At 36.2% G+C, this 16,593-nt stretch overlaps 1 protein-coding gene across 5 annotated transcripts in view; it reads right to left on the bottom strand.

The window, feature by feature from the left end:
• Positions 1 to 16,593, bottom strand: part of GPR174 (G protein-coupled receptor 174) — a 94,702-nt gene that overhangs the window by 3,572 nt on the left and 74,537 nt on the right. The gene's annotated exons all lie outside the window — the stretch shown is intronic.

Genomic DNA, 16,593 nt, shown 5'->3' with positions numbered 1-16,593 from the left:
CCTCCATTAACCCTCTGTTCTCTATCTTTAAGGGTCTCTTACAGTTTGTTTCCCTCTCTCTTTTTCCCTCTTCCCATATGTTCATCTGTTTCTTAAATTCCTCTTATGAGTGGAATCATATGGTATTTGTCTTTCTCTGACTGACTTATTTCGCTTAGCATAAAACACTCTGGCTCCATTCACATCTTTGCCAATCAGCCTCTCTATAAATAGTTCATTGACATGGATCATTTAGTCACCTCTTAACTATCCAAGATAACAAAACAGCACCAGTAGAGAGAGTCCAAGTTCCAAGGTGGTTGAATCGACTGGACTCATGACCTTTGAGGTAAATAAATTTTAGCTTAGGAACTTGGATAGTTGCCCCAAGGCTGCTGAAATCCAGAAGGATTTAACTGGCTTAAAGATATGTGGGAAGGGGCGCCTGGGTGGCGCAGTCGGTTAAGCGTCCGACTTCAGCCAGGTCACGATCTCGCGGTCCGTGAGTTCGAGCCCCGCGTCGGGCTCTGGGCTGATGGCTCAGAGCCTGGAGCCTGTTTCTGATTCTGTGTCTCCCTCTCTCTCTGCCCCTCCCCCGTTCATGCTCTGTCTCTCTCTGTCCCAAAAATAAATAAAACGTTGAAAAAAATAAATAAATAAAAAAGATATGTGGGAAGAACAAAAGTGAAATAAGAATTATGAAACATTCTGCTTTATATTATCAAATCCATGTGGCTTAAAGTGTGCTTTATTCAGCCCCTGAAGGAATTGTTATTGTTCTTATTTTGCCTCAATTGCTTCATAAGAAAAATAGCACATTTTGTTCAAAAACATAGTGTTCACTTTAACTAAAAGACCTGATGTAAAATATGAACTATGCATCATACTGAAGAGGTTAAATACTTGAGATTTCTCAGTTAAGGGCAAAGTAGAAACATGGTGTTATAAAATACAAGGAAACACAATTGTAAAGCATTATCATTGAAAGAGTAATTAAAATTAGAGGTTGTTTAGCTCTGAAATTGAAATACGTCTTTGTAATATTTTCGCAGGTAGTGATTTTGGATAGGTGACAGGCCAAATCAGGTGGCAGACTGATCAAAAGCCTGGGGTTCCAACCTCCTTTTAACTATATAGAAGTCATTATCTTCTAATGTCACTGAATAAACATTAGAAATTTATACAAATATACATCCAGTGAACCTTTATTGAACATCCGTCTTCCCTATCATGACCAATGACTCTTCTGGATTTCATTTGAGCTGTAGTTCTTTCCAACTATACATAAGAACTCTTCTCTTGAATATTTCATTATCACTTCAAAATTCCACACATGCAAGTGATCTTTACTATTTATTCAGAATATGTCTTGTCAGATTATGTCACCTCTTTGGAAAAAAATCTCCTAATGACATTTTCTCTCAGAGGAAAAAACAAAGTTCTTTTCAATGGCCTACATCTTCTTACATGATCTGGTCCCCGTTACATATCAAGCTCACCTCCTAATATTCTCTTGCCCTCTGCTCCAGCCACTTTGCCATTCTTGCTGTTAGGTGAACAGACCAGTAAACTCCTACTTCAAAGCCTTTGAATTGGCAGTTCCCTGTGCCTGAAATGCTTTAGACCAGTTATTTACTTGTTGCATTCATTCATCTCCTGCAGATATTTACCTAAATGTTACCTTTTGGTGAGGCTTCCCCTGATGTTTCTACTTAAAACAGCAGTTCTCTTCCAACATTCTGCATCTCCTTTCAGTATTTATTTTATTCATTTTCATTCATAATTAACATACTTTATGTTTTTTTAACTTATTTTGTTTTTATATATTTTCCCTACTAGAATGTAAAGTCCATGAAGACAGGGATTCTTATGTTTTGTCTACTTTGCTGTATGCTAGAACCAAAGACTGTGCAAAACACAAAATAAGTTCTCAGTATTAGTTGAATGAAATCGTCACAGTAATAAAAATTAGTTGAATATAAAAATCAACATTCCCAAACAAAAATTATCATCTCTCAAAACTTCAAACCTGATTCTTCTCTAGGTTTCCTTATTGCTATTAAGTTCATCAATATTTTCCCAGGTTGTCTCAAAGTCTTGTAGGCATTGACTCTTTGTCACTTATTCTCCACTTCCAAACAAGTTTCTAAGGGGGAAATATCATACTATGGGGGGAATTAATGTATGTTTAGAAGTTAGACTGACCTAGGTTTAAATTTCTGATCTTTCAATTAATAGCTATGTGACCTTGGGTATATGACTAAACCTCTCTGATCCTTAATTTTCTCATTGGTAAAATCAGAATAATCATAGTACCTAACCTATAGAGTCAGTGTAAGAATTAATTGTGCTATTGTATGGAATCTATTTTGCATAGTGTCTGGTACATAATAAGTGCCCAATAAACACATGAGTTATAACTGATATTATTACTATTTTCTGCAATTGCATTATTTAACACAACCATCTCATTTTTAAAATTCACATTGTTTTTACTCTAGTTCAGGCCTTCATTAACTGAATTTGTCTCCCTATCCCATATCTTTTCCTAATCTATTATGTATAATGCCATCAGATGTTTTTCTGAAATGAACTTTTTAAAGAGCATTAATGACTCCCTGTTGCTCATCAAATCACAACGTGCATAGCCTTGTAGTCAATGGCCTCCTTAAAATACAGTGCCTCCTACCTTTAGAGTTTTGTCTCCCATTACTCTCCTGGCATGATCCACACTCCAGCCGAAAGGAACTCCTTACTGTTCAAACTGACCTTTTTTTTTTTTCCCACAAGCATTTGCACATTATGCTACTCATCCTGGAATATCTTCTTTTTGAATATTAGTCCTACCTATTTGTAAAAGCCTTTTTCAAATTTCCTGTTCTTCGTCAACACTGTTATGCTAACCCCCTTTTTAAATACTCATTTATATCTCTCTCAAAGTACCTAACATTATCTACTTTTTAGTTAGTAATTTGTGTCTGTGTCTTATTTATGCCTCTGTTCCCCTGCCAATCCCACCTTACCACAATGAGGCCAGAAATCCCTTGAAGTGAAGGGCTGGGTCTTAAACACCTTTATATCCCCTGGAACACCTAGAGCCATGTTTAGAATGTGGTGGATTCAGCAAATATTTATTCAGCAAATATTTACTCAGCATCTACCATTTGCCAGGCACTATTCTTGGTACTGGGGATATTGACAGTGGAACAAGGTACATGATCTCTGTCTTCTTGGACCTTATTTTTCTAGTGAGGAAGAATGATAATTGCCACACAATATTAAAAAAATATGTGTTCATAGGCAATGTACAATGTAGTCTATAAGCACAAAAGAGGGGAAACAACCAAAATATTCAGAACATTTTCCTTAAGTAAAGCGAACTTAAAGTCATGACTACCCTTCTGAAGTCTATACTTTTCCTCTTGGTCATTGCCTCACTGCCCACATTTTAGTGCATTTTCATATGTATATCCTAGCCTGTAACCTTGAAATGCTCCTGAATAGAATGCCTCCCTTAAAATTCCTCTGGCTTCCTCTGGGAGAGCTGGTGATGCTTACCCTTTGTTTAAATACCATTATTTTCTAATAGGGAAAGTTACCTGGGATGACTGAAAAGGTTTTCCATCATGGAAAAAGCCCTAGTTAGCTGTTCCATAATGAATATAAATTGTCCATTATCTAAGAGTGTTGAATACAAAAAAAAAAATGAAGGAGGCATTTTTTTTCAGAGCATGCCACTATTTTTTTGAGATTTTCCTTTCTCAGGAAAAAATTCATATTTAACAGGCACTGAAACAGACTCCAGTTTTGAATGAGGTATTTATTTGAAGAAACTTGCCAGACTCCTTGATCAAATTATTATTTTTTTTTGCTTTCACGAGCTTATTCTTCCTTAATTTTGCTTACTTCCTGATATAAGTAAAAAAAAAACGAAAAAAAAATGAAAAAAAGAAATAAAAAATGAACTAATGGACTAAATCTGTCCTCTTTCGCAGCAATCTGCAGGTCAGAAACTATTTCATATGGAGTTCTCATGGGAAGATATTATTTTCATTTATGAATATTTATGTTTATCCAAACCTGAAGATTCATTAAATTTCACTTACGATATGGTTCAAGTGTATTTTCCAGTAATATTATGTGTTTGCTTATCCAGAAAAAACATAACTCAAATGAATATCAGGGATAGCTTTTTGTGTTATTTTACTGAGACGTCCTTGAATAAGTTACTATTATCTATGAAGATGCTAGACTTTTATCCATCAAAATGTATTTCTGTGTTTTAATAAAAGAAAGTGAATTATTAAAAATATTAAACCACCAAATTTTTAATGGTGGTCTTTGAGACCTATTAGTGACAAGGGAAGACTATATTTTGGGATGTGGAGTTCTGCCCAGCAACCGTCCAATCATAGGTCATAGGCAACTACTTACTCAAAAGCCAACTTTATTTTAGAATTCTGGTTAGATATATACTGTACTAAGCCAAGAAAAGGCAGACCTAGTGCTTTAAGTGACTGCAAATAATGTGGGGTGAATAAGGTGTGTACATGTGTGTGGGAGGCAACTGTGCCACTATGATACATAAGTAATCACAAATATTAGATGGAAGAGAGTGAAACAACTTCTTCCTGATTCTTATTAGCACACAGAGCAAATATCAGGGATTCTTTCTAACTTTTGAAAATCTTTGAAGTCAAAAAGCTTATAATCTTTCCATAAAATGTGTCTGACAACTGCATCTAGGTAAAGAGCTGACTACAGCACAGTAAGCAAATACTTTAGAAAGTCTTTGCCTGGATAATTCTCCTAGGGAATTCACCAGTTCTGCCCCACTGGAAATTAAAATAGAATTTTTATTTTAAAGAAGGGTTTTCTGCTTGGATACCACATCCAATTAGGTTTCCAACTTCTCATATTTGGTACCTCCTATGATTCTTTCATAAGCCAACTTCATAAAGGGGGGAAATAACTGTGTGTGGACAGACAGTGCAGTTATTATGAGCGTTGCCATTTTCCAGGAAATTCTTCCATTTAGCTGGGTATAAATGTATTTGCTGAGATCTAAAGCCCCTTTCCTCTTCAACAGATAGTGTATCTTGTTACTCTGCTCTGAGTAGTACTCTTAATTACCCAGAGACAGCAAGGAGTACATTACCTAATCTGACATTACCAGTAAGTCATGCCCAGTCACATGGCCTTTCCTCAGATATCCTAATTTGTAATAATTTCATATCCTGGAGACAAAGTCACACCAAATGGTATTGGCGACCCCAGAGGCTATGAAATCTGCACTGATAATTAACAAGTAATATAGCCACTATCCACTTCCTTGCATCTACTATCCATTAAACCATGTAAGTTTGTTCTTATACAGTTCCTCTCAGGAACTTGGTCTTATACATGTGATTAAAAGGTATTTATTTTAAGGGCCCCTGGGTGGTTCAGTCAGTTAAGCATCTGACTTCAGCTCAGGTCATAATCTCGTGGTTTGTGGGTTTGACCCCGCATCAGGCTCTGTTCTGACAGCTCAGAGCCTGGAGCCTGTTTTGGATGCTGCATCTCCCTCTCTCTCTGCTCCTTGCCTGCTCACACACTCTTTCTCAAAAAATAAATAAACATGAAAAAATTAAAAAGAAAATAAAGGTATTTATTTTTATTCTTTCCCTTTTTCTTAAGCAGTGTTTCTCAAAATGTGGTCTCTGGGAAAACTGGAGTGCATGTTAAAAATGAATATTTCCAGATGGAACATTATTTTTTTAATTCTATTTTTAATGTTTATTTATTTTTGAGAGCAAGCGGATGAGGGACAGACAGAGAGGGGGACACAGAATCTGAAGCAGACTCCAGACTCTGTGCTGACAGCTGAGCACAGATGAGGGCCTGACGTGGGGCTAAAACTCAAGAACCCTGAGATTATGATCTGAGCTGAAGTTGGACACTTAACCGACTGAGCCACCCAGGCGGCCCCCAGATGGAACAATTCTTAACTTCCAAAGGACAGAGACAAGGTAGCTATATTTTAACAAGATCGCAAGAGAAACAAATCCAAGAGCTTTCAAATATGAGAGTCTTCCTTGAGTTATAAAGGGCAATTTCAATATCAATACAGTCTTTTTCTTAAGTTCCATACCAAAACTAGGTCCTTGTAGGGATTCTCTGTGCTTTCCTATCTCCATTGCCTGGGTTCTTGAGTTCTCCATCTGCTTAAAGTGATATATTCCCATCTTTACCTATTGAAATCCTGCCTATCTTCCAAGGCCACTCTTCAAAAAAAAATGTCAACTTCCTCATGAAAGCTTTCATTATCTTCTGCCTGATTATGATTATATTCACCTGTGAACTCCTATAGCACTTTGTATTAGAAATATGCTTTCTTGGGGCGCCTGGGTGGCGCAGTCGGTTAAGCGTCCGACTTCAGCCAGGTCACGATCTCGCGGTCCGTGAGTTCGAGCCCCGCGTCGGGCTCTGGGCTGATGGCTCAGAGCCTGGAGCCTGTTTCTGATTCTGTGTCTCCCTCTCTCTCTGCTCCTCCCCCGTTCATGCTCTGTCTCTCTCTGTCCCAAAAATAAAAAAAAAAAAAAAAGAAATATGCTTTCTTATTCATTCCACAAAATTGTTAGCTCATTACCAAAAAACACTATTTTTTTATTGACGTATATGACCCTTTACCCCTAAAGTGCCTGGCTACTTTCGTGTAGTAGGAACTCAATTTGATTCAACCATGTTTATTGAACATCTAGACCAGAGCTTAATACAATGGGAGAGAATCCCTTTATGTCTCATATATGGTATGCTATTTTACAAACAATTTGCATATAGCCTCATATTGTTGACTACTGTTTAACTTGTGGTTCATAGTGGGTTTCAAGTCTTTATACATTATTAAAATATAAGAGAAAGCAGTACATTACTTTTGATAGATATTATAAAACACTGAGCAGTTTAGAATTTACATGTAGCCAACTATTTAGCTATCAGTGTCTCCTATTTTTACCTCTAGGGTGTATGTATCCTAAATTTTGGTTTGAATTACTCACCATTTCACTGAGTTTTATTTTAAATATTATATTTGAAATTATTCACTTTGTAAATGTGATGAGAAAATCGCAAGTTATGTTACAGTGGGAAAACTGTATGTATTTCCTGTTCTCAGTGCTGACATTGCTTTGGGGATTTCCCTCCACTCTTCTAAATGCTCCTCTGGAGTTTCAGACCAGACATCAGAATTTGGACAAAAAGAGAATTTTTATTAAGGAAAGTTAAAAGCTTCCAAGTTTATATAAAATAAACTAAGTTCCAAGATAACCAAGTCCTTCTGGCTTTTTTCATTTGCAGTCCTTTTCTTGCAATTTTCTCTTTGAGAGTGTTTCGTATCCACTACTTTACAGGATTAATAGGCTGCAAAAGTGGAGGAATAAAGCAACTTTATGAGATCTGGTAAAAAGAGCAAGAGTGGAGTGGAAAATTAAACCAGTCTCCAGGGCCTCACTCCAGAGTTGGCTTTCATTTTGGGTGTAGGTGGCTACCTAATATGGTGTGATTTCCAGAGCTGCCAAAAAGTGCTTCTTTAAGAAAAAAGAAACTACAAATTCTTTCCTATTTGTTGGCTGGGGCCAAACCTCCTTCTTAACAATAAGACATATTCCTTATTGAGGACACATAGACTTGGAATACCAGACTTCCACCTTTAAAGATGGAGTCCAGGAACTTAAAACTGGCAGCTTTTCCTGGGGAATATCAGTACCCTAAACAAACTCAGTCTTTCCATATCATGTGTAATGGACAATAGAGTTCTTGTTGTTGTTGTTGTTTGTTTGTTTTTTGTTGTTGTTTTGCATTGTGCTTTTCAGCTCAGTTAGTGTATCAGCTTTTTTGTTCTTGATGCTTAGTACTTTTTCCTCCATAGTTAGTTGTATCTTACTTATATCTTAAGGCCATTTTCTCTGCACTACATTATTCAAAATCTATACATTTTGTGTTAAAGAAGAAACGGATATTATGGAAGCTTCTCAGCAGATATTTGAGGTCTTTAGAAACTGCATAAAAATCCTGTTAAAAATAATTTAAATTTTAAGATTTTAAATATTAAAATGCAAGTGACAAACAGAAGAGATTGTCTAGCTTTCAATGATTACCCTAAAATATACCCATGTAGCTCTCAATAATTACTCTAGAAAACTGTCTATGAGACATTTGATATCCCAGTGAGAGGGCAATTAATCTAAAATATGGGATCTCATTTTTGGATTTTAATGACAAATGTTAGATCCTGTCCTTAGATAATACTTTTATATGGAACCAGAAAAGACCGATAATAGGCAAAACAATCTTGAAAAAGAATAATAAAGCTGGAGACATCACAATTCTGGACTTCAAGTTATATTACAAAGCTGTAATAATCGAAATAGTATGGTACTAGCACAAAAATAGATGCATACATCAATAGAACAGAATAGAAAATCCAGATTATATCATAAGTGTTGGCAGAGAATTCTACAAAAGAGAGAAGTGGGCAGGAAACATAGAAGGCAGGCAACCAACATAATAGCTTCCACCTAAACAAATTTGTATTGATCTAATCCTTTTAAGAACCTTTTCTCATCTAGACTCCAAGCTTCTTGGGGAGGGGTCTCCTTTAAAAGTGACTAGAGTTAAAATGCCAGCTTCAGTTGGGAAATCTTGAACCACTTGCTTTCTGTTCTTCTCCCTATCCTAACCTCAGTTTCTTCCTCTTGTACAATGAGTACAATAATGTATACTCTTGGGGTGTATTGTTAAAATTACCTGAAATATCCCAAAATCCAGTAAGACAGTGCTTAGCACATAATAGATGCCAATACATATCATTTGTCCTTTTCTTCTGGCCTCCAACATATGCTAAATAAGATGTTTGGTATACAGGGACTTCTCAATACATGCTTTAAAAAGACTTGATGAAGAAAAAATAGCAGTGAGGATAAAATAGACTATTGTAAGCCAAAGGCATTCCCAGGAGCCCAGAATCCATAGTAGTCTGTCATGGGGGCTAGGAAAGAAATCTACTGGTCCTTTGTTGTATGTGAAGGCATAGCCAGGACTATCCAAATACTACTGGAGTGGGACAGATATGTGAAGACAAACTAGAACAATATTTCATAGGGACAGAATTCAGTGACTGAGCAGAGTTACAGGCTAATCATAAACATCACCAGACAAATCCAGCTGGACAGAAACAGATTTAATTAAAGTGGTGAATATTCTCAGGCACTTTTAAAAAATCTTTTTACTTATTATATTTCATGGACGGGAATCATGTAAGATATCAAAAAGATGGTGGAGGTCACTTCATCAATTTCTTCTAGAAAAATCATATGCCCTAAAAGTATTCTGTGTTACTTTCTGGTTTTTTTCAACTCCCAAGACAGGACACATAAGCTGAGAGAAAGCAGGGTATAGGGGGGAAAATACAAGTCATAGACATAGGACACCTGCTTCTAGTCTTCACTTTACCACTAATTGGTGAAATGACTTTGAAAAAATTACTTTTATCTCTGGGCCTCAATATTTCATCTGTAAAATTTAATAGTTAGACTGTATTATCCCTGAAGTTCCTTTGAGTTCTCACAGTTTAAAACTAGTACAAAGCTTGATTTGATTAGCCTGGGAAGAAGGTGAATAAGTGGATCCTAAGTTTACCTCCACCCAGGAATATGCCAAATAGCCACACCAGTGCATCTAACCCAGGCAACAACCCAAAGCTTGGCAAAACAGACTTTCCATAGTTAATCCTAGAGAAGAGATCACATAAAAATGGTAGTAGGGAAAGAAATGTGGTTATGAACCAAACTCCTGGTCAGAGTAACCACACATAGGAGGGACACCACAAGCATGGAAAAGAAGAGGAATAGGCCCCACAGCAGGCACCCTAGATACAAGGGACCTGCACTGGGCAGATGAATCCTCATAACATTTGGCTTTGAAAAACAGTGGGGCTTAAATTTGCACTTTTACACTAAGAACAGCTTAACTCTGGGTGCTTTAAAAATCAGCATTTTTAACTGTGGAAGAGCCAGAGGGAAAATTGAATCCCAGCTATTAAAGAGACAGTATAATAAACAACCCACCCTGAAAGATACAACATAGAAGCAGCAGTTTAAAAAGTGCCTGAAGTATATGGGAAGGAGATTTATTTACTAATTTCAGAACATGTGCTGGAGTAACAAGATATTTAAAATACTTCAAAGACAAAATAACTGGTGGGCATGACTTCTCTCTCCATTGCCAACCTAAATAACCAGATACCTGCTGAAACCAACTTGAACACTCTTCACCTAGTTTGCAAACACTGCAGGCCCCATCCCCATGTTCTGCATAGTTGCCTATCCAGTCCAACCCACTCAACAGTAGTCCTTCCAAAGTGAATCCTGCCCTGGAGAGAAGGAAAGATAACTACACACACAACCCAACCATGGCCCCAGCAGTGGGATGGGGACAGATATCTTGTCTGACTGCCAGCTCCACCTGCTAACAAAACTTCACAAAGAGAAAGCCCTTTTAATTTGGGGTCACTGCAACCCCAAGAGACAGACTGAAGGCAAACATCTAGGTCTGACTGCAGGTTCCACCCATCAAGTAAATCTTCTCAGGGGACAATGTAAGGAGAACACTCTGAAGTTCAGTGCAAAAGCAGCCCCAGAAAAAAGCAGGCATCTGGTCTGACCCAAGTATAATAATAAGGCAACCCTAGACTGGCCCCTTCAAGGTACAAGGACAAAAAACCTGCCTACAACAGGCAAAGTAGGCCCTTACAGCCTACTAGACTTAAGGCAAACACAGTTCAACCACCATAGTAAGGTGCATGCAACACACATAGAAGACACCCCTGAAGTACCTGGTTCCAGTGACCAAGAGACATTGCCCTACAGTGCACTGCAGGACCTCATCTTCATAAGGCCATTACTGTCAAGATCAGACCATAACTGAACTTCCTAATACACAGAAACAAACACAGAAATTTAAACAACATGAGGAGACAGGGGAATATGTTCCAAACAGAAGAGCAGGGAAAAATCACAGCAAAGGAGTTAAATGGAATGGAGATTGGCAATATGCCTGAGACCTTAGGCAAAGAGACAGAAAATGTAAGAGAGAGAGAGAGAGAGAGAGAGAGAGAACCAGTCAGAGATGAGGAACTCAATAACTGAACTTAAAAATACACTAGAGAGAATATATAGTAGAGGAAATAGGAAAACAGATCAGAGACCTGGGAGACAAGTTAATAGAAACCAAGCTAAATGGCAAAGAAAAATTAATAAAAAATGGGAATAGGTTAAGGGAACTCAATGACTTCATAAGTTGTAATAATATTGGAATTATAGGGGCGCCTGGGTGGCTCAGTCGGTTGAGCATCCGACTTCGGCTCAGGTCATGATCTCATGGTTCATGGGTTCAAGCCCCGCATGTCCGGCTCTGTGCTGACAGCTCAGAGCCTGGAGCCTGCTTCGGATTCTGTGTCTCCCTCTCTCTCTGCCCCTCTCCTGCTCATGCTCTGTCTCTCTTTCTGTCAAAAATAAATAAAACATTAAAAAAAATTTTAAAAATACTGGAATTATAAGGATTCCAGCAGGAAAAGAAAGAGAATAAAAGGACAGAAAATTAATTTGACAAAAAAAAAAAGCTGAAAAATTCCCTAATGTGGGGAAGGAAACAGATATCCAGATTCAGGAATCACAGAGAGCTACCAACAAAATGAAGCCAAGGAGGTTTGCACCAAGACACATAATAATTAAAATGGTAAAAAGTAGTGATAGAGAGCTTTAAAAGGAGCAAGGAAAAAAAAACAGTTACATAAAAGGGAAACCCCATAAGGCTGTCAGCTGATATTTCAGCAGAAATGTTTTCAGGGAGTGGGATGACATTTTAAAAGTGTAAAAAAACTGCAAAAAAAAAAAAGAAACTGTAAAAAAAGAAAAAAAACTGCAGAAAAAAAATTCTATCAAGCAAGGCTACTATTCAAGATAGAAAGAGAATTTAATAAAGAGTTTCCAAGACAAACACAATTTAAAGGAGTTCATCACCACTAAACTTACCTTACAAGAAACATTAAAGGAAATTCTTTGAGTGGAGAGAAAATGCCATAATCAGAAGAAAATTAGAAGAGGAAAAATTTTTACAAGTACATAGAAACATAATAAAAGTAATAGATTGATCACTTATAAAACCAGTGTGGAGGTTAAAGCACAAAAGCAGTAAATCAATTATATCAACAAAAATCAGTCAATTCACATAATAAAAAGATACACAGTATGACATCTATATATATAACATGGAGGGTGGACTAAAAATTTAGTGCTTACTTAAAATGGTTTTAAACCTAAGCAACCATCAACATAATATAGATTCCTATATACATAGGGTGTTGTATATAAACCTAATGGTAACCACAAATAAAAAAACCTATAATGGAATTGCAAAAAGTATACTGAGAGGAACCCAAGCATATCGCTAAAGAAAGCCATCAAACTACAAGGGAAGAGAGCAAGAAAAAAAAAGGAACAGAAGAAAAAATACAACTGTGAAACAAGTAACAAAATGGCAGTAAGTGCATACTTATCAATAATTACTTTGATTATAAATGCACTAAATGGAGCAAAGAGACTCATGACAGACCTGAAGAAATCTGCAGATTGAAAGTGAAAAGATGTAAAAACATTTATCATGCAAATGGAAGGGGAAAAAAACTGGTAACAGTACTTATATCAAACAAAATAGACTTTAAAACAAAGATTGTAACAAAAAACAAAGGACACTTTAAAACAAAGATTGTAACAAAAAAACAAAGTATTCTTTCATGTAATCATGAAATAATCAACAAGAATATATAACAATTGTAAATATTTATGGACTCAGAATGGGAACACCCAAAGAAATAAAGCAAGTATTAACAGATATAAAAGCAAAAATCTATAATACAATAAGGGACTTTAACACTCCGCTTAAAAAAATGGATAGATCATCCAGACAGAAAATCAACAAGGAAACAGTAGCTTTGAATGATACATTGGAAAAGATGGAATTAATATATATTCAGAACATTTTATTCAAAAGCAGTCAAATGCACACTCTTTTCAAGTGCATATGCTACATCTTCCAGAATATATCACATATTAGGCCACAAAAAAGCCTCATTATTTTTTTAAAGTCAAAATCATATCTTGATTCTTTGTCAACAGCAATGGTATGAAACTAGAAATCAACCACAAGAAAAATCTTGAAATAACACAAATACGTGGAGGCTAAGTAAAATGCTAGTCAACCATTAATGGGTCAACCAAGAAATCAAGTAGAGGGGCACTTGGGTGGCTCAGTCGGTTAAGCATCCAACTTCAGCTCAGGTCACAATCTCATGGTCCATTAGTTCAAGCCCTGCACTTCAGATTCTGTGTCTCCCTCTCTCTCTACCCCTCCTCTGCTGATGTTCTATCTCTCTCTCTCAAAATTAAATAATCATTATTTTTTTAAAGAAATCAAGGATAAAATAAAATAACAAATGGAGAGAAATGAAAATAGAAGCACAATGGTCAAATATCTTTGGGATGCAGCAAAGGCTGTTGTGAGAAAGAAGATTATAATAACACAGGCTTACCTAAGGAATAAAAACAACTTCAAATACATAACCTAAACTTACACTTAAATGTGCTAGAAAAATAAAAAAAAATCAAAGCCCAAAGCCAGTAGAAGGAAGGTAAAAATAATGATTAGAATAGAAATAAATGACATGGAGACTAAAAAAACAAAAAACAAAAAACAAACAAAAAAAAAAACAGATCAATAAAACTAGGAACTGTTTCTTTGAAAAGACTGAAAAAAAAATTGTTAAACCTTTAGCCAGGCACAAAAAAGGCAAATAAAATCAGATGAAGAAAGAGAAATAGCAACTGACACCAGAGAAATAGAAAGAATTTGTATTGACATGACAAAAAATGTATGCCAAAAAATTGTACAACCTAGAACAAATGTATAAATCCATGCAAATAATAACGCTTCTAAATAGAATCAGGAAGTAATAAAAAAATGAAAAGACAGATTACTAGCAATGAAATGGACTCAGTAATCATAAACTCCCAGCAAAGTCCAGGAACAGATGCCTTCATGGGTGAATTCTACCAAACATTAAAAGAAGAGTTACTAACTATACTTCTCAGAGCATTTCAAAAAATAGAAGAGGAAAGAAAGCTTCCAAATTCATTCTATAAGGCCAGCATTGCCCTAATACTAAAAACAGTTAAATACACTACATAAAACTACAGACCAATATCTCTAATGAGCCTAGATGAAAAAATCTCCAACATAATATTAGCAAACCAAGTCCAATAATACCTTTTAAAAAGTCACTAGGGCACCTGGGTGGCCCAGTTGGTTAAGTATCTGACTTCAGCTAAGGTCATGATCTTGTGGTTCATGAGTTCAAGCACCATATGGAGCTCACTGCTGTCAGTCTGTCAGCACAGAGCCTGCTTCAGATCCTCTGTGCCCCTTTCTGTGCCCCACCCCCACTTGTGTTCTCCAAAATAAATAAATAAGTATTTTGCTAAAAATCAGTCACCATGATCAAGTGGGATTTACTTTTTTTTAATATGAAATTTATTGTCAAATTGGTTTCCATACAACACCCAGTGCTCAGTCCAACAGGTGCCCTCCTCAATGCCCATCACCCACCCCCCTCCTTCCCACCCTCCCATCAACCCTCAGTTTATTCTGTTTTTAAGAGTCTCTTATGGTTTGGCTCTCTCCCTCTCTAACTTTTTTTTTCCTTCCCAGGCACATAAAAAGATGCTCAACGTCTCTCCTCATCAGGGGATTTACTTTTGAGATACAAGTGTGTTTTGATATTCTCAGATCAATCAATTAGATATACCACATTAACAGGAGAAAGGATAAAAGCCATATGTTCAACTCAATACATGCAGACAAAGCATTTGACAAAGTACAGCATCCATTCATGATAAAAACCCTCAACAAAGTAAGCTTAGAGGGAACATACCTCAACATAATGAAAGGCATATAATAAAAACTACAGCTAACATCGTACCTAATGGGGAAAAACTGAGAGGTTTTTTTTTCTAATATTTGGAACAAAACAAGGATATCCATTCTCGCCACTTTTATTCAACATAGTACTTGAAATCTTATCCACAGTAATCAGAAAAGGGAAAAAAAGGCATCCAAATTGGTAAGGAAGAAGTAAAACTGTCACTATTGGAGCGCCTGGGTGGCTCACTCGGTTAAGCATCCGACTTCGGCTCAGGTCATGATCTCACAGTCTGTGAGTTAGAGCCCCACGTCAGGCTCAGTGCTGACAGTTCAGAGCCTGGATCCTGTTTCAGATTCTGTGTCTTCCTCTCTCTCTGACCCTCCCCCCGTTCATGCTCTGTCTCTCTATGTCCCCAAAATAAACAAATGTTAAAAATAAAATAAAATAAATTAAAAAAAAACTGGCACTATTTGCAGATGATATGATACTCTATATAGAAAACCCTAAAGATACTACCAAAAAACTGCTAGAACTGATAAATGAATTCAGCAAATTTGCAGGAAACAAAATTAATATAAAGAAATCTTTTGCATTTCTGTACACTAATAATGAAGTAGAAGAAAGATAAATTAAGAAAACAATCCCAATTACAATTGCATCAAAAATAATAAAACACCGAGGAACAAATTTAACCAAGAAGGTGAAATATGTACTCTAAAGCTATAAAATACTGATGAAAGAAACTTAAAATGACACAATGAAATGGAAAGATATTTCTTGCTCACCGATTGGGAGAATAAATATTGTTAAAATGTCCATACTACCCAAAGAAATCTATACATATAGTGCACTTCCTATAAAAAACACCAGCAGTATTTTTCACAGAACTAGACCAAATAATGCTAAAATTGGACATGGAACCAATAAAGACCCCAAATATCCAAAACAATCTTGAAAAAGAAGAATAAAACTGCAGATATCACAATCCCAGATTTTAAGATATACTAGGAAGCTGCAATAATCAAAACAACATGGTACTGGGACAAAAATAGATAGAGATCAGTGGAGTAGAATTCACAGCCCAGAAACAAATCCACACATTATTATCAATTAAGCTATGACAAAGGAGAGAAGAATATATATTTGGAAAGATATGGTGTTGAGAAACCTGGACAGCTACATGAAAAATAATGAATTTGGACGACTTCCTTACACTATATACAAAAATAAACTCAAAATGGATTAAAGACCTAAATGTGAGACCTGAAACCATAACATTCCTTGAAGAAAACATAGACAGTAATTTCTTTGACATGGGCCATAACAACATTTTCCTAGGTATGTTTCATCTGGCAAGTGAAACAAAAGCAAAATTAAATTTTTGGGGCTACACCAAAATACAAGACTTGCACACAGTGAAGGAAACCATCAACAAAACAAAAAAGCAACCTACTGAAAGGGAGAAGTTATTTGAAAATGATATGAATAATAATGGGTTATTTCCAAAATATATAAAGGACCTATACAACTCAACACACAAAAAATGATCTGGTTAACAATGGGCAGAGGACCTAAAAACTTTTTTCCAAAGAAGACAT

Source organism: Felis catus, chromosome X (genome assembly GCF_018350175.1).
Source record: "Felis catus isolate Fca126 chromosome X, F.catus_Fca126_mat1.0, whole genome shotgun sequence".
NCBI classification, from domain to species: Eukaryota; Metazoa; Chordata; class Mammalia; order Carnivora; family Felidae; genus Felis; species Felis catus.
This window is presented reverse-complemented; position numbering and strand designations above follow the sequence as displayed.